Source organism: Haematobia irritans, chromosome 2 (assembly GCF_050003625.1).
Source record: "Haematobia irritans isolate KBUSLIRL chromosome 2, ASM5000362v1, whole genome shotgun sequence".
NCBI classification, from domain to species: Eukaryota; Metazoa; Arthropoda; class Insecta; order Diptera; family Muscidae; genus Haematobia; species Haematobia irritans.
This window is the reverse complement of record NC_134398.1, coordinates 89,171,733-89,198,613: the sequence shown is the minus strand read 5'-3', so window position 1 is coordinate 89,198,613 and position 26,881 is coordinate 89,171,733. Positions and strand designations below refer to the sequence as shown.

Sequence of the window (26,881 nt, the reverse complement as noted above, 5' to 3'; positions counted from 1 at the left end):
GTCAATAAAAGTATTGATTTTCATATTTAAAGCAAAGAATGGAATGTTACCAAAATATGTTCAAAATAACATGACCTGTGTTTCAGATGTGCAGCCGTACTATTTGCGTAATTCTCATGATTTTAGATTGCAATTGCACAAATCTAACTTTAGCCAAAATGTAATATTTTATAATGGGCTTAAAATGTTTAATCAATTACCTTTACAACTAAAAGTGGAGAGAAATTTTAAAGAAGCGCAATATAATAGTATATGTTAAACAAAACTACTAATGTATTAAATCCGAGATAAACTACAATTTGTATTACCTAATAGCTTTAAATTGCCAAATAAATAAATAAATTAATTAATTAATACACCAAATTAGAAATTGTTTCACACCATAGTAAATTGAAGGTGAGATCACCATAGTAAAAAGTTTCGGTTTCAAACAGGCCCATAGTACGAAAGAAAATTCGAATCGAAAACAATTCTCGAATAATATTAATTATCGATTGATGTATGATATCCCAGCAAAAAAAGTTTGGATCCCCAACTTGTGATCCGGAAGTAGTGTCCCTGTTCCCCTTGGCGGTTTGAAATTGGAAGTATATAGAGTCTATAGGAGTGGAGACAGAATAGATCCTTGCTGTAGACCAGCTGCAATATTTTTGCATCTTGAAGTTGCCGAATTTATTGGTACCGTATGTACTCTTTATATTATTAGTTTGCAATGCAGTGTATTGTGCCAGAAGGTGTCAAACGCCCTTCCTATGTCTAAAGTTGATTTTTTGCGTCGTTTGTTTAGATTTGTTTTGTTGTTATTCTGCGGACCTGATGAACAGTATCACGACCTTTTTTGTTATCCGAATTGTTTTCGGATATAATTTTATTATTTGTTGAGAATTCTTGCAATAACTTCCCAGTGATGGTTAAAAGACTAGTAGGTCTATAGCTGCTAGCAGTGGTTACAGGTTTATTCGGTTTATGAATTGAGATAACTTTTCCATAGTCTAATAATCGCCTTGAGTGCTGTTGGCTGGGTTTTTTTTTTTTTTTGAGCGTATTTCCTCCATCTTCATTTCTTTTGTTTGTTTTTATTGGTTTATTCTCCAATCGTTGTTGTTTTGATTTCAGCAAGAAAACCAATGAAGATAGAGGAAGTATGCTCAAAATAAACCCAGCCATCTGCACTCAAATGCACTCGATGATTTGAATTTGCCAAAGGAAAAGTGATATACTTGTAAATTTGGAGCAACTGCAGTTTATGGGCCCCTCACCGAATTACTTAAAATTAATATATGTTGTGTCATTCGGTGAGCTGATTCCAACAAAGTGACCCATACCCGGGGGAAGTACCCGGGTCGTGAGATATAGCCCTCCGAAGGGTCAATAAAAACTTGATATATCTCTTTTGTTTTTTGTCCAATCTAGACAAACTTGGTATCATATGAAAGCTTATTCATATGATACCGGCTACTCTCCCCCCTTGGGTCCACGTTAGGCAACTTTGGACTCTGTCCTGCCGGCCACTTTTCCCCCTTGGGGTAATACTTACAACATACAAAAATTATTTCAGTAATAAAACAATTTTTTTTTCTACTCAGAATAAAAGCTCAATAACTTAGGGTAAAAATTTTCTTTTTTTATATCTCCCAAACTAAATTAAATATTAAAAATTTTTTGGCGTAAAAAGTGCAGATATATCAAGTTTTTATTGACCCTTTGGAGGGCTATATCTCAAGACTCGGGTATTCCCCCGGGTATGGATCACTTTGTTGGAATCAGCTCACCGAATGACAACATATATTAATTTTAAGCAATTCGGTGAGGGGCCCATAAACTGCAGTTGAGCCGTAAATTTGCTTAGGCAAAGCCGCCTATAATTGGACGGCCAAGGTGGCCATTTGCAAGGTGTTTGTATGGAATTGGATTAATGTACATTATATAGTAGTTGGCTTTACGTTAGTCTATATAGGCTATCTTATATTTTGTATATTTTTAAATGTACTTGATGAGTGTGTCTGGTAACATTCTATATAGTTTAAAATAAATAAAAAATACCGGACCTGGTGATGACGATGGCGAAACTTGAGCAGGGGGTGTTTGGCGTATCGACATAATTTCTCAAATATGATATATTACTAAAATATAACCGTTCTTATTTCCGATGTTATTGTATTTTTTTGAACTCTGCACAAACTGACTGTTTTTTCGGTATTTACGGTTTTGGTGTTGTTCTCCGGAAGATAAGTTTCAGTAACTAAAACGATAACGATGGTGGTTGGGGTTACAAAGTTGTAGGTTAGCGAATACGCAGTGTGACGTATGAAGGTAAAGGCAATATACTTGAATCAACATTAATAGGTCTGTACCTTTCCATATTGTACATATATTTTCCCGAAATGATTGAAATATAAAAAGTGCACATATAAAAAAACATATTTCGTGGGATTGAAACCAACATTGCCTTTTTCCCAAAATATGTTAAGGCCGGTACTCTGTTTGTTGGTGCGAAAAAAGTTCCACTCAATCATTGTTTCGCGTTGAAAAATGATAGTGTTGACAATATATTTTGAAGAAAAAAAAACAGCCATTTTGGAACTTTTTCGCGTTTATTTCATCGAAATGTATTGACAACATCGCACACATAATAATTAAATTGAAAAAGAAGAAGCAGAAGTTATTTTACAAATAACTTTGGATTTAAAAAATCTAATTTTACAATGCTTTACAATTTTATTTTTTGGACATAGCAATTAATTCTTGTGATTCCATTCATTGCTACCCCGGTACTACATACATGTTGGTTGAAGTTCTAATGCTTGGTTGGTTGAAGTCAATTGCTGTACTCCTTTTGTTAACATTTTGTTTTGTGTTTGTTATCCCGATGCCCAGTACAAATGAAACGATTGTAAAATATAATTCACCAAATAAAGCTTTTATTTTTTTAACATTTGTGATTAAATTTCATGTTTTATACATTATTTATGTTCTACAAGCGGCTAGATGTTGGTTGCTAGTTTATTACGGAAATACAACTCCATGTTATACTTCGGTTTCTCAATCGATCAGATTACATTTTTAAATAATAATCCGATCCACTTTTGCATTATAAATTCACCAAAATCAGTTTAATAAATAAATTATTTCTTAATTCACATTGCAAATGGCGCCATGTTATGAAAATGCTGACTGATCGATTTACGTCAGTTTTTCAACTCGAAAAAAAACAAAGTATCACAAATGGAAAAAATTTCGCTAGTTTTTCGCATTTTTTGGTTTTGTATGGAGTTTCAACGCGAAAAACGAACAGAGTACCGGCCTTTACAGATAAACTGATAGCTTAAAATAGATGGTAGGGTTGTAAGATTAACTGACTATCCTGAAAACCTTTTTTGTATTTGACGGCACTTCTTAGAATCCCCACCACATCGAAAACAATCGTACACGATATCTCATCGGATAAGCGCTGTCACTGTGGAGAATATGTACCGGTTTGCTACACCCAGAAAACAAATTCGTTGCCTCAACCGAATTATTTGCCAACCGAAAGCAGGTGGTTCCATCAACTATCAATGATATCTGTCAGCACAACTAACATTTGGCAATTGTAACTACATGGTAGTATGTTGGATCAACTTTGCATTGGTTGTCGCAATTTCATATTAATTGTTTTGTTTGTTGGTGCAACCGCCCTCGATTTTTTTACTATTATCCTAACCAAATTTCAATATCAAATGAAAGGGCAGATTATATTGAGATTTTATTAATTTATTACAAGATTTACAATCATAATAAACTACGGAAATAAATACAAAAGGTGCTAACAACAAAGGCTTTCGATCTACATATAAATATGTGAGATCAATTTACATTACAATTTACAATTGTTTATAGGTAATGTTTGTATACCAATGACAGATGGTTATTAGGTTGCAATTATGTGGTCAAACTACAGAACATAATTCAATATATACTTGCCAGAAATTTCTTCCTTAAGCCTCTAGATATAAATACAGATCGACTTAGACTCGTCCTGTATTCTTAATACAATAAAAAAGCTCGCTTGCCGTAAAAAGTATTTGTGTTTGTTGGTGCAATTTTTATGGAAACTTTTGTAATATTCCTTTTTTATAAATCGGTGCGATACTTACCTGAAGGCAACTTCTTTTCTATGGGATAAACTTTATTCAATGTATTGCGGACTATTATCAAGCAAATTCTGTTCCCCGTTTTGCAAATTTTGTAGCGTCATACCATTTACCATGTCGATGTTGATATAAATATTTATTTGTTGCAACAACTACCTTAAGGTGAGTACTATGTTCGGTTTTCGAGTTGAAAAACACTTTATTTTCGCGATTACTTTTCCTGAAATAATCAAAATTATAAATGAAAACAAACATATTCCCGTAATGTCTGCCGAAATTTAGAGGAACAAGAAAATGTGCAGCAATTGAGTTAATTTATCTGCTTTATATTGAACTGTTTTAATAAAGTAACCGCGAAAATTTCAACTCGAAAAGCGAACATAGTACTTACCTTTACGCCCGTCCTATAATTGAACTAATGGTGTTTTCTTTTCTGAAAAAAGTGATTTGCCTTCATTTTGTCTGTACAGAATGCGCATTTTTAAAATGTTACCAGCAACCTAAAAAAATGCTATCATTTCAGCGGGCAGAAAAGAATTCAAAGAAGGAAACAGGGCAATCGCAGCACTCTCGTTTGTTGGCAGTGCTGAAAATGCCCGTAATTTGCCTCTAATGGTGGCGCTATTTTCACAACAGAATTCGAAGCCTTTTCGCACTTTTGCCTGTTTTTAGGTAGGTACTATGTTCGGTTTCCGCAGCGAAATCCCATACAAAACCAAAAATGCGAAAAACTACCGAAATATTTTTTCATTTGTGGTACTTTGTTTTTTTCGAGTTGAAAACTGACGTAAAGCGCACAGTCCCTAATTAGATCGTGTTAAATCCTTCCATATGTTGAGATTAGTTAGTTTCAAAACATGGCGCCATTTGCAATGTGAATTAAGAAATAATTTATTTATTCAAATGATTTGTGTGAAATTACAATACAAATGTGGTTCGCATTGTTATTTAAAAATGCAATAAGATCAATTGACAAAATAAAAATAACTTGGAGTGGTATTTTCGTAATAAAGCCACCATCTATCTAGCGGCTCCCTACTACATGATAGAATAGAAATAATGTACATAACATGAAATTTATAGAAAAGTGTTAACAAAATAAAGTTCTATTTAGTGAATTTCATTTTACAATCGTTTCTTTTTACTTGGTATAGGGATAATAAACACACATGCTGGCCGTGCATCGTAATTATAAAGAAGGCAGTGCGATTGATGTTGCAGTACTATGGTAGCTACGAATGGAATCACAAGAATAAATTGCTATGTTCCAAAAATAAAATGCAAAAATTAATTAAAATAAATTAAAAGAATCTAAAGAGTACATTTTCCGGGCAAAATGCAAAAAAGTGTGCATTTTTTACAAGAAAAGAAAACGCCATAATAAGATTCTATTAGTATACTCAACTTTTGGTTGTACCAGCCATTTGTTGATTCCCATGATGTAGGTCTCACTATGCTGGTGGTTAGCTCAACAATTTTAGTGCATTTTAAGATAGTTGTAAAAGAATCATTGTGGTCAAGTAAAACACGATTGTTTATATGTTTATTAACTTTATTAAACATTTATAAATTCTCATAAATATAACATTTATACGACTATCACATCACATTTAACATATTTTTATGCATTAATAACCCAATAAACACATGATGAGCGTTTTTCAAATGCAACAACTTTTCAGTTTGAGGGTAAATATAATTTTCAACATAAATTCAACTTGACTTGAAATAGCTCATCTTCAATACATCTTCAAATTGTTTGCGAATTACTTCCCATTTGCCAAAATGTTGACGAAATCTTTGAAAAGTTGTTGAAGATAATATGAGAAAACTTTGACAAAACACTACCCTAAAATGCAACGAAAAAACCATGTGGTTTTCAATACTTATTTGTGCAACGAAGTTCGTGGTTAATTGCTAGAAATAAAAAAATTTAGAGAAATAACCAAATAGTTTATAAAAATAGGTAAGTGAAAATAAAAAATGAAATAAAACTTTAAGGAAGTCACTAAATGTATATCTCTTTGCAGAAAACTAAAATTATGGATTCTACGTTCTTGAAAACATTAAAAAGCTGACCGATGAAAAAATGGTGGACAATTAACTGGAACTGCTTCAAATAGTTTAAAATAATTGGTACGTCAATATGAAAAATTAAATCAACACTTTAAAGAAGTCACTAAATTTAAATCTCTTTGCAGAAAACTAAAATCTTTGGATACTACATTCGTGCAAACATTAATGCGCTTTACAGACTATCAGTTATTCCGGACGACAGTGCTCGTGTCGAACATATCCCATATATTGTGCACATTATAAGTTAAGTCCGACGGCATAATCGATACTGCTGCATGTTTATGGGATCGATAACACATTTACCGATTATTTAGTCATCGCCGACAAGTCGTATCGATCCGACACACTGTAAGATTCTTTACAAACACCGACATTCCGTCCGGAATAACTGATAGTCTGTAAAGCGCATAAGAAGCTGACCAATGAAAAATGAGTGGCTTTTCGACAAGAAAAAGTTTCCAGAAACATTACAAGTGCAACCAATTAAAATTGTTAAAAACAACAAATTGTTGAAATCAACAACTTCTGGATGAAAATGTGCATCATATCGTCAGTTTAATTTATATGCTATTATCAGTTTAAAATGGATATTTTGTGAATTCCTTCTGCTGGAAATCAATTCTAACACGCGGTCCAGTACGTTCCTAATTTCAAATTGCCCCCATGTTAATAAATTTTAATGCTGTTTTATGACACCAAAAGGAAGGAAAACGAATTATCAATGCAAAAGTGTTTACTAGTAATGTTTAAGATATTTAAAGCTTTGTCGTTTGTTTTTTTTTTGTTCTTATTTGTTGATATGTTTAATAAGATTATTATTTATCAATTGGTATTGTAGTGTATTATGTAGTGTAGTGCATTATTATATATTTTATTTTGATGAAAATGAATAAATTATACAAAATTCATAGAATTTTAGCTTTGACTTTCAATTTGAAGTGGGGATATCATTCATACAAATTTAGGTTGAAAAGTATTTGCAACGATGTTAATTTTGAATTTGACTTGCATCGAAAATTGTTTGACAAATTATTGAGTAGCGATGCATTTCAATTTGAGGATAACACTTGAGATATTATTGCTAATGTGTTGAATTTCACTGTTGAGGGTAATGTCTGTTTTTTGTTGAGAACGCGATTTTCTCAACAATTTCTCAACTTGAATATTACCCTAATCCTTTGAATAAATGTTTGAAAAATTGTTGAAATTTAGCATTTTTCAAACGTTTGTGTTTATTGGGAAGTTGCAAGTTACGTGTTATAGCGTCTATCAGCCAATGCTTTTATTCCCAATGGAGGCAGCGTGTCTGGAAAACTATCACTTTATTCCATTTGGAAAGTCAAAAATTTTTCACCAATATACCTTTCACAATTTTAAGCGAAATAACTATGTTTTCAGCAATTCATTACCGTTTTTATTTAAATAAATTATAAGAAGCTAGTTGTGCTTGGTGTTTCACAAAATATAAAATGGCTCTTCCCAATAAACACAAACGTTTGAAAAATGCTAAATTTCAACAATTTTTCAAACATTTTTTCAAAGGATAAGTGTAATATTCAAGTTGAAAAATTGTTGAGAAAATCGCGTTCTCAACAAAAAACAGACATTACCCTCAACACTGAAATTCAACACATTAGCAATAATATCTCAAGTGTTATCTTAAAATTGAAATACATCGCTACTCAATAATTTGTCAAACAATTTTCGATGCGAGTCAAATTCAAAATTAACATCGTTGCAAATACTTTTCAACCTAAATTTGTATGAATAATATCCCCATTTCAAATTGAAAGTCAAAGCCAAACTTCTGTGAATTTTGTATAATTTATTCATTTTCATCAAAATGAAATATATAATAATACACTATACGACATAATACACTACAATACCAATTGATAAATAATAATCTTATTAAACATATCAACAAATAAGAACAAACAAAAAAAAAACAAACAACAAAACTTTAAATATCTTAAACATTATTAGTAAACACTTTTGCATTGATAATTCGATTTCCTTCCTCTTGGTGTCGATTTTGAAATTAGGAACGTACTGGACCGCGTGTTAGAATTGATTTCACAAAATATCCATTTTAAACTGATAATAGCATATGAATTAAACTGACGATGTGATGCACATTTTCATCCAGAAGTTGTTGATTTCATCAATTTGTTGTTTTTAACAATTTTAATAGGTTGCACTTGTAATGTTTCTGGAAACTTTTTCTTGTCGATAAGCCACTCATTTTTCATTGGTCAGCTTCTTAATGTTTGCAAGAATGTAGCATCCAAAGATGTTAGTTTTCTGCAAAGAGATTTAAATTTAGTGACTTCTCTAAAGTGTTGATTTAATTTTTCATATTGACGTACCAATTATTATAAACTATTTGAAGCAGTTCCAGTTAATTGTCCACCATTTTTTTCGTCGATCAGCTTTTTAATGTTTTCAAGAACGTAGAATCCATAATTTTAGTTTTCTGCAAAGAGATATACATTTAGTGACTTCCTTAAAGTTTTATTTCATTTTTTATTTTCACTTACCTATTTTTATAAACTATTTGGTTATTTGTCTAAAATTTTCCATTTTTTTATTTCTTGCAATTGACCACGAACTTCGTTGCACAAATAAGTATTGAAAACCACATGGTTTTTTCGTTGCATTTTAGGGTAGTGTTTTGTCAAAGTTTTCTCATATTATCATCAACGCCTTTTCAAAGATGTCGTTTTGGCAAATTGGAAGTAATTCGCAAACAATTTGAAGATGTATTGAAGATGAGCTATTTCAAGTCAAGTTGAATTTATGTTGAAAATTATATTTACCCTCAAACTGAAAAGTTGTTGCATTTGAAAAACGCTCATCCTGTGTTTATTGGGTTGTAACAATAGTGATGCCAAGATACTTTCAGGCGGATAGTGATGGCAAAATACCATCACAGTTGGCGATTGTTGCAGTGTCTGTGGTAGCGATGAGGATGAAATGGAACTTTGAAATACTGGCAGGGTAATTATCGAATTGCAACCAACCATTTCTCTGGGTGTATGTTCCAAAAAATAAAATGCAGCATTTTAAAATTAGTTGTTCAATTGTCATGCTTCTTCTTTTTAAAATAATTATCATAGCTCCATTCGAAAACGACTTCCCGAAAAAATTTTTCGGGAATCATTCATGTTGTTGTTGTAACAGTTTTGAATGTTGTTTCATCCATTTTGCTTGTGTAGTTCAGCTGGTAGCCAGATCAAGGAACTCTGTGACAAGGATGGGGTGTGTCCAGAGTGATCTGGTAGTGAGACGGGTAGGCTTAGCTGGGCAAGCAAAAAGGTGACGAGTGTCATGTGGTCCTTGATTACAGATGGGACACACGTTATGCGCTTTACAGATTATAAGTTATTCCGGACAACAGTGCTCGTGTCGAACATATCCCATATATTGTGCACATTATAAGTTAAGTCCGAAGGCATAATCGATATTGCTGCATGTTTATGGGATCGATAACATATTTTCCCAATTATTTAGTCATCGCCGACAAATCGTATCGATCCGACACACTGTATGATTCTTTACAAACACCGACATTCCGTCCGGAATAACTAATAGTCTGTAATGCGCTTTACAGAATATCAGTTATTCCGGACGTAATGTCAGTGTTTGTAAAGAATCTTGCAATGTGTCGCATCGATACGACTTGTCGGCGATGACTAAATAATCGGTAAATGTGTTATCGATCCCATAAACATGCAGCAGTATCGATTATGCCTTCGGATTTAACTTATAATGTGCACAATATATGGGATATGTTCGACACGAGCACTGTCGTCCGGAATAACTGATAGTCTGTAAAGCGCATTAAGTGATTCGACTTCAAAATGGGTATCTTTACAAGAAAGAAACATTTCTTTAAAATTAATGATGTCATATAAGTGTTTTTCCGGCATTAATGAGCTTTACAGACTATCAGTTATTCCGGCCGACAGTGCTTGTGTCGAACATATCCCATATATTGTGCACATTATAAGTTAAGTCCGAAGGCATAATCGATACTGCTGCATGTTTATGGGATCGATAACACATTTACCGATTATTTAGTCATCGCCGACAAGTCGTATCGATCCGACACACTGTAAGATCCTTTATAAACACCGACATTCCGTCCGGAATAACTGATAATCTGTAAAGCGCATAAGGTGGGTACTAAGTTTGAGTTCAGCCGCTAAAAACGTCATTTTTTCACGATTACTTTTCTTTAATAATCCATTTTAAGGAATACAAACTTTGTGAAAATCTGCTTTGGTCTTTTCCCCATCAAGTTATAATAAAATTTGCAACAAATACGTATAATTTCATGCATTTTTCTTACTGATTTAGTTTTCACTTCAGCGATTTTAGCGGCTAAACTCGAACTTAATACCCACCTTTAAACCGAAATTATGATGAAAATACAAATATTCAAACTAAGATTTTAATCCAAAGTTGCTGCTTATTAAGTCCGTTTTAAAGATATCAAGGAACAAAATTATTTAAAAATAAACATTTACAACTTCTGGTGTTTTCTTTTCTGAAAAAGGGCTTTGTCTTTATTTTGTCTGAACAGAATGCGCATTTTTTTTAATTTTGCCAGCAACCTAGAATAATAATTCCAGCACGGATGAAAAAAGACTGTTTTTCATATGTTTGGCTATAAACATTATATGTTTGGAACACAAATTTTTAAACACAATATTTAAACACATATAATGTTCATAAACTAGCATAACATGTTTGGGACATATATGTTAATATGTTAGAACATTTATGTTTGGGACATAAAATGTTTGTAAATATAATATGCTTGGATGCAAACATATATTAATTTAGAAATAGCCTATAAACATATATGTGTTTAGTAGCTTGGAGCGCTATTTAACAGAGAGCGATATTGAATTCAGTTGGTGGTTGTTGCTTGTTATTACAAAATTAACATTTTATTTTTCCTTGGGCAATTGATCAGCTACTTCTTTGATCCTTACAAACTGTGTGGTCCGCTGTTCGAATCCCCGTCCGGCAAAAGGTAAAATTAAAATAAAAAAAACATAAAATTGAATAATTTCTTCTACAATGTTTGTATTACAGAAAAAGGTGCTAAGAACTAAAAAATCTCGTGGAAGTGAGAAAGAGTCGGGGAATATACAATTGAGCAGAAACAAAATTTTGAGCATTCAGGTCGAAAACCTATGTTGTTAGCACCTATATTACCTGTTTATTTTCATAATTCATTATGATTGTAAATATATAAATAAATAAATAAAATTTTGAGCACAATATTGTTTGGGAGAATTTTTTTTAAGCATATAATATTTTTGGGTGCAAAATGCTTCCAAACATGTTATATGGTCACATAATAACATATTGTTTTTTGGAAGACAACATAATTGAATTTGGATGCAAAAATACAAAATATTTGGAACTTAGACTACCCAAACATATATTATTTAGACCAATATGCTTTCAAACATATTATATATTGGTAGAGATCAAACATATAAATGTTTGGGCAATACCCAAAAATGTATATGCTTGAAGCAAAATATGTTTGGGAGTATATCCCTGCCAACATTTTTTGAATTTGGGGGCGCTTCTGAGAATCCCCAGTACGTTGAAAACAATCATATACGATATCAAAAACTCGTCGGAAAAGCGCCGTCACTATTGAGAAGTTGTACCACGCCAAGTTACTACAAAAAGGTTTCGCATGAGTGCAATTATTAGGTGCCTTTATAGATCAATTTAGAACGACGCCAATAAGAGACCCTCCAAACAATCAGAAAAAGCACATTTTAAGATAGTGGTAAAAGAATCATTGTGGTCGAGTAAAACACGTTTGTTTAGATATTTAATAATTTGATTAATTATTTACAAATTCTTAAAAATATAACATTTATACCACTATCACATCACATTTAACATAATTTTTTGCATTAATGATGAGGTAGAGTTACAAGTAGCGAGTTACATGTTGCAGCGTCTATCAGCCAGTGTTTTTATTCGATGGAGGCAGCGTGTCTGTAAAATATTTGAAAAACAATCACTTTATTCCATTTGGAAAATCAAAAATTGTTCACCAATATACCTTTCACAATTTTAAGCGTAAAATCTATGTTTTCAGAACTTTATTTTCGTTTTTATTTAAATAAAATATAACAAGCTGGTTGCGCTTGGCGTTTCACAAAAAATAAAATGGCTTTTGTAAAAGTAGTGATGGCAAAATACATGTATGAAGTACATTTTGTACTTTATGATATGCTGCCCCCCATCACAGTAGGATGGTTGTAGTGACATTTACGAGTCTGCGGTAGCGATGAAGATGAAATGGAACTTTGAAATGCTGGCAGGGATGTTACAGAAGCGATTTTTTGTGAGGGTGAGCGGGTAGAAAAAAATTCAAAGGAACAAACAGGGCAATCGCAGCACTCTCGTTTGTCGGCAGTGCTGAAAATGCCTGCATTTTGCATTTTCGCACTTTTGCCTATTTTTTTAGAAATGAACCTAAAAGTACATTTTCCGGGCAATATGCAAAAGAAGTTCACATTTTTACAAGAAAAGTAAACACCATGATATTAAGTGTCTCATACATTTCAAAATCTTTAAAGTTTTTGTAACTTTTAACGATAAATGTTAATAGTTGATACCATAGTCATCTTGTTTGATTACTTCGTTTGATACAGGGATCGTGATCGCGCTGAATAATCTATGCAGACGGATTTCTCGGGATTGTTATGGCAATATTATATGAGGCAAATGTTTTTGAAGACTCGGGTCAATAACTTGTCCAGAAACTGACCCCCAGACCATAATATTGCCCCCACCATGATTGATGAAACTTTTTGGATGGATTAGATTAAAATTGCGACGTTGCCTTTGATTACAAATTTTGTTCGCAGACAGGGGCCGGATCGTCTCCTTAGAATATTACACATTCCACGAGAGTAAAGGTGAGTACTACGTTCGAGTTTAGCCGCTAAAGGCCGGTACTCTGTTCGGTTTTCGCGTTGAAACTCCATACAAAACCAAAAAATGCGAAAAATTTGCGAAATTTTTTCCATTTGTGATACTTTGTTTTTTCGTGTTGAAAAACTGACGTTTATAGCACGGCGCCATTTGCAATGTGAATTAAGAAATAATTTATTTATTAAAAACTATTTGTGCGGGTTTATAAATCAAACACGGACCATATTTTTGTTCCGAAACTATACAAAGGATCAAAGGAATAGCAGATTAATTGCCCAAGGAAAAATAAAATGTTATTTTGTAAAAACAAGCAACAACCACCAACTTAATCCAATATCGCTCCCTGTAAAATAGCGCTCCAAGCTACCTAAAAAAAACGCCGCTTTCTATGTGCGAAATAATGGTTTCCATAAAAATTTTTCGCAAGAATGAACATAGTACCGGCCTTAAAGTGAAAACTAAATCAGCAAAAAAGGCATACAATTATACATAGAATAACCCAAAGCAAATTTTCACAAAGTTTGTATTCCTTAAAATGGATTATTAAAGGAAAGTAATCGTGAAAAAACGACGAATTTAGCGGCTAAACTTGAACTTAATACCCAACTTTAACAGCCTATTTCTGATATCCGAACGAAAACAATTGCGAACGAACGGCGTCCCTCACTTTCGTCTAGATTTGGGTTTCTCTAACTTCCTTTCGTTCGTTCGCATGGCTTACGTTAAGGCCGGTACTCTGTTCGGTTTTCGCGTTGAAACTCCATACAAAACCAAAACATGCGAAAAACTAGCGAAATTTTTTCCATTTGTGGTACTTTGTTTTTTTCGAGTTGAAAAACTGACGTAACTCGCGTAGTCAGTATTTTCATAACATGGCGCCATTTGCAATGTGAATTAAGAAATAATTTATTTATTAAACTGATTTTTGTGAATTTATAACACAAAAGTGGATCTGATTATTATTTAAAAATGTAATCTGATGATTGATAAAACAAAGTATAACATGGAGTTGTATTTCCATAATAAACTAGCAACAATATCTAGCCGCTCCCTACTATATGGTAGAATATAAATAATGTACACATATAACATGAAATTTAAACACAAATGTTAACAAAATAAAAGCTTTATTTGGTGAATTATATTTTACAATCGTTTCATTTGTACTGGGCATCGGGATAATAAACACAAAACATAATTTAAACAAAAGGAGGCACAGCAATTGATGTTCCAAACAAGCATTAGCACTTCAAGCAACATGTATAGTACCAAGGTAGCAATGAATGGAATCACAAGAATTAATTGCTATGTTCCAAAAAATAAAATGCAGCACTGTAAAATTAGTTTTTTAATTCAATAGATATTTGTAAAATAACTTCGCCTGCTTCTTCTTTTTCAAATTATTTATTTTGTATGCGTGTGTGTGTAAATCGAGCAACTAGTTGCGTATGTATATGTAATCATTGTGTGACAGTCTGCGATGTTGTCAATACATTTCTACGAAATAAACGCAAAAAAGTCCCAAAATGGCTGTTTTTTTCCCTCAAAATATATTGTCAACACTATCATTTTTCAACGCGAAACAATGATTTAGGGGAACTTTTTTCGCACCAACAAACAGAGTACCGGCCTTTACTGTCCAATGCTAGCATTACCAGATCTCCATTATTTCAATTTCCTGAAAAAGGCCCATACATTTTAAAAATGATTTTCCATAAAATTCAATCTGGCATCGCCGTTCATTTGGCAAACATTTCCCGCTTTTGATATTTGGTTTAGCTCAATAATTTTTTTAACAAATTAAGGCCGGTACTATGTTCATTCTTGCGAAAAATTTTTATGGAAACCATTATTTCGCACATAGAAAGCGGCGTTTTTTTAGGTAGCTTGGAGCGCTCTTTTACAGGGAGCGATATTGGATTAAGTTAGTGGTTGTTGCTTGTTTTTACAAAATAACATTTTATTTTTCCTTGGGTAATTGATCTGCTATTCCTTTGATCTTTCGTATAGTTTCGGAACAAAAATATGGTCCGTGTTTGATTTATAAACCCGCACAAATAGTTTTTAATAAATAAATTATTTCTTAATTCACATTGCAAATGGCGCCGTGCTATAAACGTCAGTTTTTCAACACGAAAAAACAAAGTATCACAAATGGAAAAAATTTCGCAAATTTTACGCATTTTTTGGTTTTGTATGGAGTTTCAACGCGAAAACCGAACAGAGTACCGGCCTTTAACCCGCGTAGAGAGATAAGAATTTGTATTTCCATATTTCTACAATAATTACAGTTCAGTTGTCCTTTTATTGAGTGTTTCATTCGAAATGTATGTGTTTGCTCGTGTTAGACTTTCCCTTAAACGGTTTCTATGGCGGTTATAAAGAAAAAATAGATCGATATAATTAACTTTTATCACATATTTATAATAAAAGCTTTAATCAATTTATCAATTATTAAGTTTTTCCTATTTATAAATGCCCTTTTCCACAAAACGAAAGGTCTTTACCAAGTGAGTGGTTTTGACATTTCAGTTCGTCAAAATGCGAACGAATCGAGTTAGAGAAACCTAATTTTAGAGCTTACGTTACGTCTTCGTTCGCATTGACTTTCGTTTCGATTTTCGTTTAGATACCCCTTAGAGAAACCAAAATCAGCTGTTTTTCGTTTTGTATGCGAACGAAGACTAGAATTCGGATAGCAGAAATAGGCTGTAAGCAAAATCCAAACAAATCAGTATTTGTTAATTATATTACTTTTTACCATTTATCCATGTTCGTTTCTTCTTCTTTTCTGTATTTGACATTCACTTGATATGTGTTCCTTTACGAGTATTACTTTAGTTGCCAACTCATATTTTGACAACTACAAAATTCGCATATCATGGTGACTCTGGTGCGACTTGCATTGATAGATGTTCTGGATAGAACACCAGTGCAACGATTACCATACATCCATACCATACAGTTGTTATCAGTGAAAAAGAAAACAGTCCTATTGTAGAACATAAATAATGTATAAAACATGTAATTTAAACACAAAGGTTCACAAAATAAATGCTTTATTTGGTGAATTATATTTTACAAACGTTTCATTTGTACTGGGCATCGGGATAATAAACACAAAACAAAATATTAACAAAAGGAGGACAGCAATTGATGTTGCACAACAAGCATTAGCACTTCAACCAACATGTATATAACATAGTACCGGGGTAGCAATGAATGGAGTCACAAGAATTAATTGCTATGTTCCAAAAAATAAAATGCAGCATTGTAAAATTAGATTTTTAAATCCAAAGTTATTTGTAAAATAACTTCTGCTTGTTCTTTTTCAATTTAATTATTATGTATGCGTGTGTAAATCGAGCCACTTAGGCATATGTATATGTAATCATTTCGTGACATTTTGCGATATTGTCAATTTATTTCGATGAATTAAAGGCGAAAAAGTTCCAAAATGGCTGTTTTTTCCTTCAAAATATATTGTCAGTACTATCATTTTTCAATGCGAAACAATGATTGAGGGGAACTTATTTCGCACCAACAAACAGAGTACCGCCCTTAAGGTGGGTACTATGTTCGGTTTTCGAGTTGAAAATCACTTTATTTTCGCGATTACTTTTCCTGAAATAGTCAAAATTATAAATGAAAACAGACATATTCCTGTAAAGTCTTGCCAAAATCTAGAGGAACAAGAAACTGCACATCAATGGAGTTAAATTATGTGCTTTATATTGAACCCTTTTAATAAAGTAACCGCGAAAATTTCAACGCGAAAAGCGAACATAGTACTTACCTTTAAAGGTGAGTACTATGTTCGGGGTTTTCACCAAAACACTATTAATTAAAAGTACAAATATATTTATGAAGACGATTATATTTTGTTCAAGTCTTTTCAAATAATGGATGGAAAAGATCCAAGGAATTGGTTGCATATAATTTTATATTTCTAAATTAATTAATAAAAGAAAGTAACCGTGAAAATAAGCTGGTTTTCAGCTTGAAAACTGAACATAGTACTCAGCTTAAGACACAATCTCGACGACGTCAGGAGGGGGTGGAATCGAGGACAGGTAGAGGTTAAACAGTGCCGGAGATATTATCCCGCCCTGGGGAACACCCTGTTTAACTCTACGGGGTTTCGACTTCTTGTCCCTGAATTCCACGTACGACTGGCGTCCACACATATAATTCAGAACCCAACGCTTCGTTCCTGCCGGTAGGGACGTGTTCTCGATGTCCTCGAATAATGTGACATGGTTGATCGTATCGAACGCTTTCGATAGGTCAAGCGCCACGAGGACCGTCCTATGACACGGCTTGGGCTGATTAAGTATTGTCGAAATGACATGTAAAGCTGTCGTCGTACTGCGTACCTTACGGAATCCATGTTGATGGTGGGCAGCTTGTAATGTACACGAACAAAATTGAAATTGAAATTTTCGATATGATTAAAGCATCATTGAACTCGAACGGAATGAGGACCACGGGAGCCATTATTGAAACTAGCAACAGTCTTGGGTGGGGTTCTTGTCCCTTTCCCTACGAGCCGGGTTCACAAAACAGTTATTATTATAGACTCCCTAGTTCGAAGTACCCACAATTTTAAATGATGGAAAAAAAATAAATTTAAAAAAATGGACCGGAAGATGGTAAATTTTTAATTTCATAAAAACGAGAGACTAATGAACATGCGATATAAAACTAACTTTCGAAAACTTACAAATTGGAAAAGATTTCTCCGATGTTTTTGAGAAATCAAACTCACAACCCTCACCATCCGTAATCCTAAGTGGTAATATTTTTTAGGATCCCTAACTAATTTCACTCCAAATTTATTTGAACATCCCTATAGTAGAAAACGTAAATCAATATTTACCAATTCATTATCATTAATTATGTTTTATTCACATTATAGAAAATTCATACATAGCTCAAAAATATATTTAGAAATTAATTATATACGAATATTTAAGTTATTTTAAACATTATTTAAGAATTATATATTAAGAAATTTTTTTTGAAAGGTTTCCTATATAGCAAAATTCAAATCAATTCTAAATAGCATAGCCCTTAATGGGTTATTGATTTCATTACAATAAAAAAAAAGACATAGCAAAAACAAGGGAAATAATCAAAACAACAGAAATCTATCCAAATTTCAGATACTATGAGGCAGAGTGAAGAAGAACTTAGGTGAGGGCTATAGTAAACAAAGAGTGACTTACATTATGCGCGAATAAATGAGAGTCTTAAATCATCAATGAAAAATATTTATGTAAATAAGTATGTACGAGTGATGTACTCTCCTCACTATAGGCTCTCTTGACTCAGCTCGTTTTGTTTTCTTTTCTTTATAGTATAAATAGTAAAAATATCACCATGTGTTTCACTTACCAGCGGCGTCCAGTCATGATGAAGGCCTTCTGCATGCTCTGCGTAGTTGCTGGCTTTATGGAACAATGTATGTTAGCTTATGGTTTTTGTTTAGGAAGTAGAATTTCTGTTTTTATAGCATGAGAGATTTTTTTGTTTTTGAATTTTGCTTCGGATAGGATATACACTTGTGATTAAATATTTAGTAGATAGGCAAACATTATAAAAATTATTTTAAAATTTAGGATTTAGATAAATTATTTTTGTTACATAATTAAATTGTAGATTTAAGGAAATGGAAGTGAAATTGTGATCAAATATTTAGAATCTGGTAAACATTAGAAAAATTATTTAAAAATTTACGATTTAGGTAAATTATTGTTTAAATTTTTATTTTAAAGAAATGAAATTAAATTTGTGATGACATATTCAGTAGTTATGCCAACATTAGGAAAATTATTTTAAAAATTAGTATTTAGCTAAATTATCTTAAGTACATAATTGAATTGCTATTTTAAAGAAATGAAGGTTTCATTTTTCAATAGCGATTCAACCAAAAATTGTTAATTCTGTTTCAAACTTTTGCTTTTGATTTAATTGAACTAAAGTACGGCAAACAAAATAACATTACGTTTCATTAAATTTAGTTCATATCCGAAGAAAAAAATGGTATTATTAAAGATTAATTTTTGCTTGCAAAGCCCTTAACGATCACGTTTTGGGTGATTTTGAGATTATCGGGACTCATGAAATCAGCACGAAACCCGCTAACTCATTAATATTAAATAATGTGCACCATATGATTCAAGGTGGAGTTCACGATGGAAGTCTTGAAAGAAAATTGCAAATACGATGAGATTTGATTGATGTTGTCTGTGCCCTTTTTTACGCAACTTCTCGAACAATGCTGGAGGGATATTTTCACTCTGGATTAGTGGCAGATAGATTGTCTTGAAGCTCCTTACCCTGTGGGTAAGAAGATCTCAAATTGTCTCTGGTGTAGTAAGGATATTTTCAGTCTGGCGCGTGTTGTGGGACCTTTTTGGGAATTTTCCTTGTGCTCTTGGACTACAGCACCACAGACTCAACGTTTGGGAAGTCTTATCGAAAAAGGGTATAATCACGTTGGATCTAAAATCACAAGGTCTCGTCAAAATCTCATAATTACCGAAATAATTTAGAAATTTACCTTATAAAATGTTATTGCCAAGTTTTTACATATGCTTTTCAGATTCTTTTAAATATTCAATTTAAAATGTATGACGCAGGATTGGGATTTTTAAATCGGATCACTATTTCGATTATTTTTATAGGCTGACTGGAATAAACTATTTGATCTCGTTTGCCGGAAGTTTGAAGAAAGAAGAATTTTCGCTATTCTTGGTTCAGCTTGAAGCATGAAATTTTTTGACGATCCGTGTAAAGACAAAACGTCAAATATGCTTGAATAGTTTTTAAGTTGGCTAATTCACTCTGGCAACATATAATCCACTTGGTACTAAAAATACCATAAAATCCCACTTTTATATTAAAAATTATCAACTTCAATTTGTTACACGATGACCGATTTATTTATTATTTTAATTATATTTTTCCACAAAATATTTTTGAATAAATCTATTAAGAGTAACTTCTCACTAGAGCAATTGATGTAAGAGACGATCAAAAATTAACTAAAGTCAGCTGCACGGACGGACGACGAAACGGTGTCATTCATGAATGGAAAGAAAGAAAAAAAATGCAAATGCATCGTAAAAAAACAAAATTAATGGATGAATGAAATGAATCAATAAGAAAACATAGTCTCCAAAAATTCTCACGCATAGCACAATTCTAGTTTCTTTTTCTCATTGACAAATTTACGATTAGCCCATGTCTGTCGCTGTGTAAAAATACAACTAATATTGAAAATCAATGAATTGAGTATAAGGCCTATCCAGGAATTAACACAAAGTAAAGCTCAGGTGCAAAGTTTACACAGTAATATTTTTGATGAGCTTATGGCATTATAGAAAATAAATGAAAAAGAATAATTTTAAATTAACTAATAAATAAAATTTATATTGAGTATAAAACGTTCCACTACAAACCGGATAATTAAGAAAGATATTCGCATCTTAATTAGATGGAAAAATGAACGCTAACTCCGAATATCTTTTGCGTGGTATGTTCCAGTGTTCTTGCCATTTTCGTCTTCAAGAATATAATAATGCCGTCCTAGTCTCTCTTTAACCTTCGCCTTTATAAACACGGGAGCTAATTTTGCATTGAATGACTTTTCAAAATTGCTCTGTGCAAAATTTCTACGATATACCATTTGACCAACTTGAAATGCTTGAGGTCTAGTGCGAAGATCGTAGTTATTTCGATTCGTGTCAAATGCTTTTTTGATATATCCTTTTATATCGTTTCGAAGAAGTTGAAGACGGTCGCCATGATCGATAGCTACTTTAGGTTCATCTAATATTTTCAAATCCTTTAAAAGTCGATATGATGACGCATGGGTCACCATATTGAACCCAAATAAAGCATGATAGGGCGAGCATTGAATCGATTGATGCACCGAATTTCGTAGCGCACAACTGATGTGACTTAACTTCTCATCCCATTCTTTGTGGCTGTCTCTCAAATACGCCCTTATACCTGCAATCAACGAACGGTTTACCCGCTCGGACGCATTGGCTTGTGGCGAGTATAGGGCCGTATAAATATGTTTCACCCCATAGGTCGTAAGAAAAGCGTTCAGGTCGTTCGATCGAAACTGACTCCCGTTGTCACTAACTAATGTTTCGGGAACACCATACACATGAAATATGTATTTCAAAAGGAAATCCTGGATGGGCGAGGAAGTAAATCTTCGCAATGGACAGAGCCAATGGAATTTTGAAAAATGGTCCAGGACAATAAGGATTCCTATATATCCCCCTTTACTCCTTGGATATGGACCAAGGATGTCCACATATAGCCTCTGGAATGGGCGGACGGTTTCCGGCAAGTTACTTAATGGTGGTTTCAATACCATGTTGGGTGCTTTTGTGGTCTTACACACTTCGCAATTGCGGACATAATTCCTCACGTCTCGCACCATTCCTGGCCAATAGAAGGTCCGTCGTAATAATTCAAGGGTTTTCCCCATACCCCCATGGGCTGTTTCCGGCAAGTCGTGAGCCCTCGCTATAGTCTCGTTTTGTAATTTCGTAGGAATCCACAATTTCCAACTATTCTCCTCTTGGGATTCATCCCCAGAATAATGTTCCGTTCGACAATAAACAAATTTGTCAACCACTTTTATGTCCGGATATTTATTCTGGTTCATACTAATTTTATTTCTCAAATCTTGGTAGTCAATATCATTGAAGTGTGGCGAATCCAAATCTATGCCAGGATTTATGTGTTCCAAGGCCGATATTTCATCAACGGGTATTCGGGAGAGTGCATCTGGAACTATGTGGTCTTTCCCCCTTCTGTGACTGATGGTAAACTTGTATGGTTGTAGCTTAAAGACCCACCGTGCAAGTCGACCACTTAAATCTGTTTGCCGCATCAGCCACAGAAGGCTGGAATGATCAGTCACCACCTCAAATTCTTGTAATTCCAGATAACACCTGAAACGCTTTATAGCCTCCAGAGCCGCCAAACATTCCCGCTCAGTAACACTATAGTTACGTTGGGCGGTGTTCAGTTTTTTGCTCATGAAGGCTATAGGGCGTTCATTGCCCTCATCGTCATGTTGCACTAGGACCGCGCCAATGCCAAAGTCACTTGCATCACAGTGTAAGTAAAATTTCTTTGTGAAATCCGGATTACATAACACTGGTGCAGAGGTGAGCAGTGACTTGACATGATCAAAAGCTCTTTGAGCCTCATCAGTCCACTTAAATTTCCGCTTTGTAGACATCACCTCCGTTATAGGGAATGTTTCGGACGAAAAGTTCCGAATAAACCGCCTATACCAACCAGCTAGGCCCAGGAATCCACGAACTTGTTTCAAGTTTTTGGGCACTGGCCAGTTGGTTATAGCTGTGATTTTTTCGGGATCGGTTGTTATGCCCCCTCCGCCTATAACGTAGCCCAAATAGTTAACGCGGGTAACGCAAAATTTACTTTTTGACACATTTAGGGTCAAATTTGCTTTGCGGAATTGGCTAGACAATCTCATTAGTATCTCAATATGGGTACCAAAATTTTCAGATACAATAATAAGATCGTCTAAGTAGCCGAAGACGGAATGTCTGAGGTCTGGTGGAATCAAAGCGTCCATGAGACGGCACATTGTCTGCGGGGCATTACACAGCCCGAACGGCATTACTGTAAACTGGTACAGTGGCCTGCCCGGGACTGTGAATGCCGTGAGACTCTTTGACCGCTCATCTAGGCCAATTTGCCAGAAGGCATCTTTAAGGTCAAGCTTAGTGATGATGTTGGCCTTAGGCAACCTGGAAAATATCCCCTCTATGTTTGGAAGCGGATAAGCGTCTTTCTTTGTTACCGCATTTAACCGTCGCGCATCCAAACATAGCCGGACTTTGTTAGGTTTCACCACTAAGCGCATCGGCGAACTCCAAGGTGAAGTTGAAGGTTCGATGACACCCAAATCTAACATTCTATCAATTTCTTTAAACATTAGTTTCTCCACTGCCGGTGAAACAGGGTAAAATCTCTGTTTCACTGGTGTGGAGTCCCCAACATCAATAGAATGTTTGATTAAGTCTGTCCGTCCCAAACCTTGAACTTCAAAATTGGGGAAAAGAGCGATTACAGAATCCAATTGCCTACGCTCTAAATGGGTTAATTTATAAAAACTGTCTTCAATCTCTGCCATCTCTTTTCCAACATTAGGTGAAATTTCTGGTGTACAAATGCCTTCACTATTCATAGCAAGAATGTCTGCAGATTTAAAAACGTCCTGAATTAGGTCGAATGTTTTCCAAAAATCAATGCCAAGGATTAGGCGTTGAGAAATGGTGGGGACTACATAAAGTCTTACACTTTTGACTTTATCTCTAAATGATATATTGGCATCAATCCAACCAAGGACTTTTTGTCCCTTGCCATCGGCAGTATTAACATAGGATTTTATCATAAAATAATTAGGGAATTTAGTAAAATCTTGTCTGGCTAAATCGCCACCTATACAACTTACATTTGCCCCACTATCTAAAAGTCCAAATTCACGAAAATCTAAAAAAGAAACTTGGGCATAATATCTCATGTCCTTTGTGTTCGATATTATTGTAGAAACACGAATTTTCCTAGAAATTTTTTTCATTCTATAAAAATTTCTAAATCGAATCGTAGACCTCTTCGCCTTTTTCCGATTGGTGATCGAAGATACGTTGAATATTTCGTTTCGTTTTTTCATATACAATTCCCATCGTTTATGATAAGGTAATTTAGGAAATATTAAAGGACTGGTGTCATCGTGTGAAAAATTCTGTAATTTGTCCGTCCGTTTTAAAATTGAAATACTCTTCAATTCGGAATCTGTCGCGATTGGGTTACAGTCAACGCTTTCTTTTTCCTCAATATCGCTGGCATTGCAATCTAGAGGTGGTCCGTTTTCGGACCCATCAATTACAAGTTTTTTGGAAGTTGGCTACTAGAATTGCATTTAGCACATTTCGGTTTGTACACATTTTTTGTGCCACAACCATAACAAAAGATGGTCCTTGTCTCAAGACAATCTTGCCAGTGATGGCCAACGCTGTCACAATTCCAGCAATTACCATTAAATTCTTTTTTAACAAGGGCATCAACTGAATATTTAAGTTCCTCGGCAGGAGGAGATTCATGGTCTAATTCTGAAATATGACGACGTGTAGGAAAAGTTTGATTAAGATTACGTGGGGTCAAGGTTTTCCGTACGTGCTCATCGCTCCACAAATTTTCTCGCATTTGCACTAATTTTCGTAAATGTGAAAGGGAATGAATGGGCACGTATAGCAAATCTTGCCTAATTTCCGGTCTCAAATTTCTGGCAATTATTTCAATAAATTCTTCCTCTGCCATTTGTCTCGGCAATCTATCGGCTATGATGCAAATAGCATCGAAAAAACTATCGTAAGACTCTCCTGGTCTTTGTCTACGGTTACGAACTTCTTCGATAATATCGAAAGAGGATTTCATATCTTTATATTGTTCCTTAATGGCAACACAAAAATTATCCCACGTAATAGCTGGTACCTGCTTGTGGTAGCGCCAATACCAGTCGCGCGCTTTACCAGTTAAAAGGGTGTTCAAATTTCTACAAATGACTGAAAAGTCGTCGTTAAAAGTCTCTTTCGTGAGGGTTTTGATCCTGTATAAAAACTCGTCTATATTAAGGCCGGTTGACGAACCATCGAACTTAAGGTTCCAATTTTGTATAATTGATGTCACCTTGTCGGCCTGTACATTTGAGCTATATATGCTAGAAAAACCATTGGGTGAACCATTAGCATTCTGAAAGCCAGAGGAACGTGGTACCTCATTTGGGCCTATGTTGAATTGTAAATTCGAAAAATTTGCCTCAGGTGGTCGGTTGCGGTTTACGTTAACATTTGGAAAATTATTGGGTGGATTGTGTATAGGTAAATTATTATTGTTTCCAAGGACGTTGTTTTCACGCCCTTGAGTAGGAACATTTAAATTAGAATCTGGTATATCTGAATTATTTGTGCCATGTGCAGGCTGTTGAGGCGAAAGTTGCATATTTTGTAGTATACGAGTTACACTCGTTTCAATCAACCTACTTATTTCTGTATAGTCAACGCCTGGTGGATTCGCGGCTCGAACGTGGTGCTGAAAAGGGGAAATTGAAAAATTCTGATTTCTTGTACCGGTATTTCTGTTAGGCGTTTGGATAGCGTCCGCTGCCTCATTAGTGCTTATATCTAAAGGAGGATTTTCTGGCGCTTGAAATAAATTTCTAATAGCACTACGAGTGTTATAACTCTTAGACATTGCCCCTCTACCTTTACCTCGCTTTGCATGAACCTTTGGAGGCGGTTTCGATGAAACCGTAAAGGTTCTAAGCTCATTAAGTTGGCATGCCCGTTTGCACATGGGACATTCCGCTGTTGAAGCTAAATGAGTTTCGATGCATGGCCTATGAAAGGGATGCGAACATTGGCTCAGCACTAAGCAGTCCTGACCCTCAATTAAAGGCTCATTGCATATCCGACAAATAGAAAAAGTCATGTTAGTGTCTTCCGGCGAAGGAACAGGAAGATCACCAACGCCTTGTGATTGCTCCTGAGAAGCCATATCAAAGCATTTAATTATAGTCAAAATGTCAACTCAAATAAAGTACCGCTCACACAATCGTGTTATTCAACAAAAAGTGTGTCAATGTCAAAACAACCAGAAAAAAATCTTCGAAAAAAAACAATATATATTCGAGACTTTGTGTTTCTAAATCATAAAAAATTCAACGTCTTCTACCAGGTGATGATCATAAATAGGAGTGAAATGTATGATTTTCGAAAAATAAAATATGCAAATGAATCAATTATTAGTCTATAGGTACGGATATCCTAAAATTAATTCTAATAGACAAACCAGCTTGGAAATTGTTGTTACGCGCTGGCTAGTTCCACAAGGAAGCAAAAATATTAAAATTCAATTTGTAGGAATAAAAACCGTTGGAGTCAATCTGGCATGGTGTGATATAGTTCCCGGACAAGCTCTGACGGATAGTCTGGTTCTTGACCCAGGTTTCCTAACGCGTAGCATATAAAAATATTTCTCCATGCCATTGATTAGAAATAAAAATATTAATGATTCCACTTTACACTCACCTTTGGTTTAAATCATTGCTCTTTGACCTCAAAATTTAGCCCTGTTCAACGACAAGATGTTGCTGTCGTTGCTGCACATATATCCCACCCATCGCCTGTGACAGATTAGTGCAAACCTTTCTATCTGTCCCTTTTGACCACACTACAATCTATGAACCCATCGCACTTAGCATCCCTCAGAGAGAAGAAAGATTTAGAGATTCATTTCAAAGTCACAAAAATTCATCTTGTATATTTCGGGTAAATATTATATACAGTCTTCCGATCTTAAATCTATGGGTATCATACGTATAGACGATATATTCAAAGAGTTGAAATTAAAATGTATAAATGAAAAGATCTTAGCTTAGTTAGAGTTAAGTTGAGAAATGAAAAGGAACTCATAAATGATGTTAATTGAATTTAGATCTGAACTGCATTCACATTAGTGACTATTCTCTAAGAATACCCAAGTGCATTCAAATACATTTAAGAATTTTAAAAATTAATTTAAAAATGTAGCAAGTCTTTCTAGACTTGTGTAACTACGATTGAATC

General features: G+C 34.1%; 1 protein-coding gene and 2 long non-coding RNA genes across 4 annotated transcripts in view; all 3 read right to left on the bottom strand.

The window, feature by feature from the left end:
- The window catches only part of LOC142225720 (protein fuzzy homolog), a 100,897-nt gene extending 98,617 nt beyond the window's left edge, over positions 1-2,280 (bottom strand). Inside the window, exon 1 of one of the 2 annotated variants that reach the window (XM_075295554.1) lies at positions 2,049-2,280. The gene's annotated coding sequence lies outside the window, so the exon portion shown is untranslated. The remainder of the gene's footprint in view (positions 1-2,048) is intronic. The other variant, XM_075295553.1, reaches the window with a different exon arrangement.
- A 5,734-nt stretch (positions 2,281-8,014) lies between these two features.
- LOC142223202 (uncharacterized) lies at positions 8,015-9,057 on the bottom strand. Its single transcript, XR_012718621.1, has 3 exons — positions 8,750-9,057; positions 8,579-8,685; positions 8,015-8,513 (listed from the first exon to the last, which is right to left on the bottom strand). It is a non-coding gene; the product is annotated as an uncharacterized LOC142223202 (long non-coding RNA).
- A 3,005-nt stretch (positions 9,058-12,062) lies between these two features.
- LOC142223201 (uncharacterized) lies at positions 12,063-13,092 on the bottom strand. The gene is made up of 2 exons (XR_012718620.1): positions 12,313-13,092; positions 12,063-12,245 (listed from the first exon to the last, which is right to left on the bottom strand). It is a non-coding gene; the product is annotated as an uncharacterized LOC142223201 (long non-coding RNA).
- Positions 13,093-26,881: the final 13,789 nt, after the last annotated feature.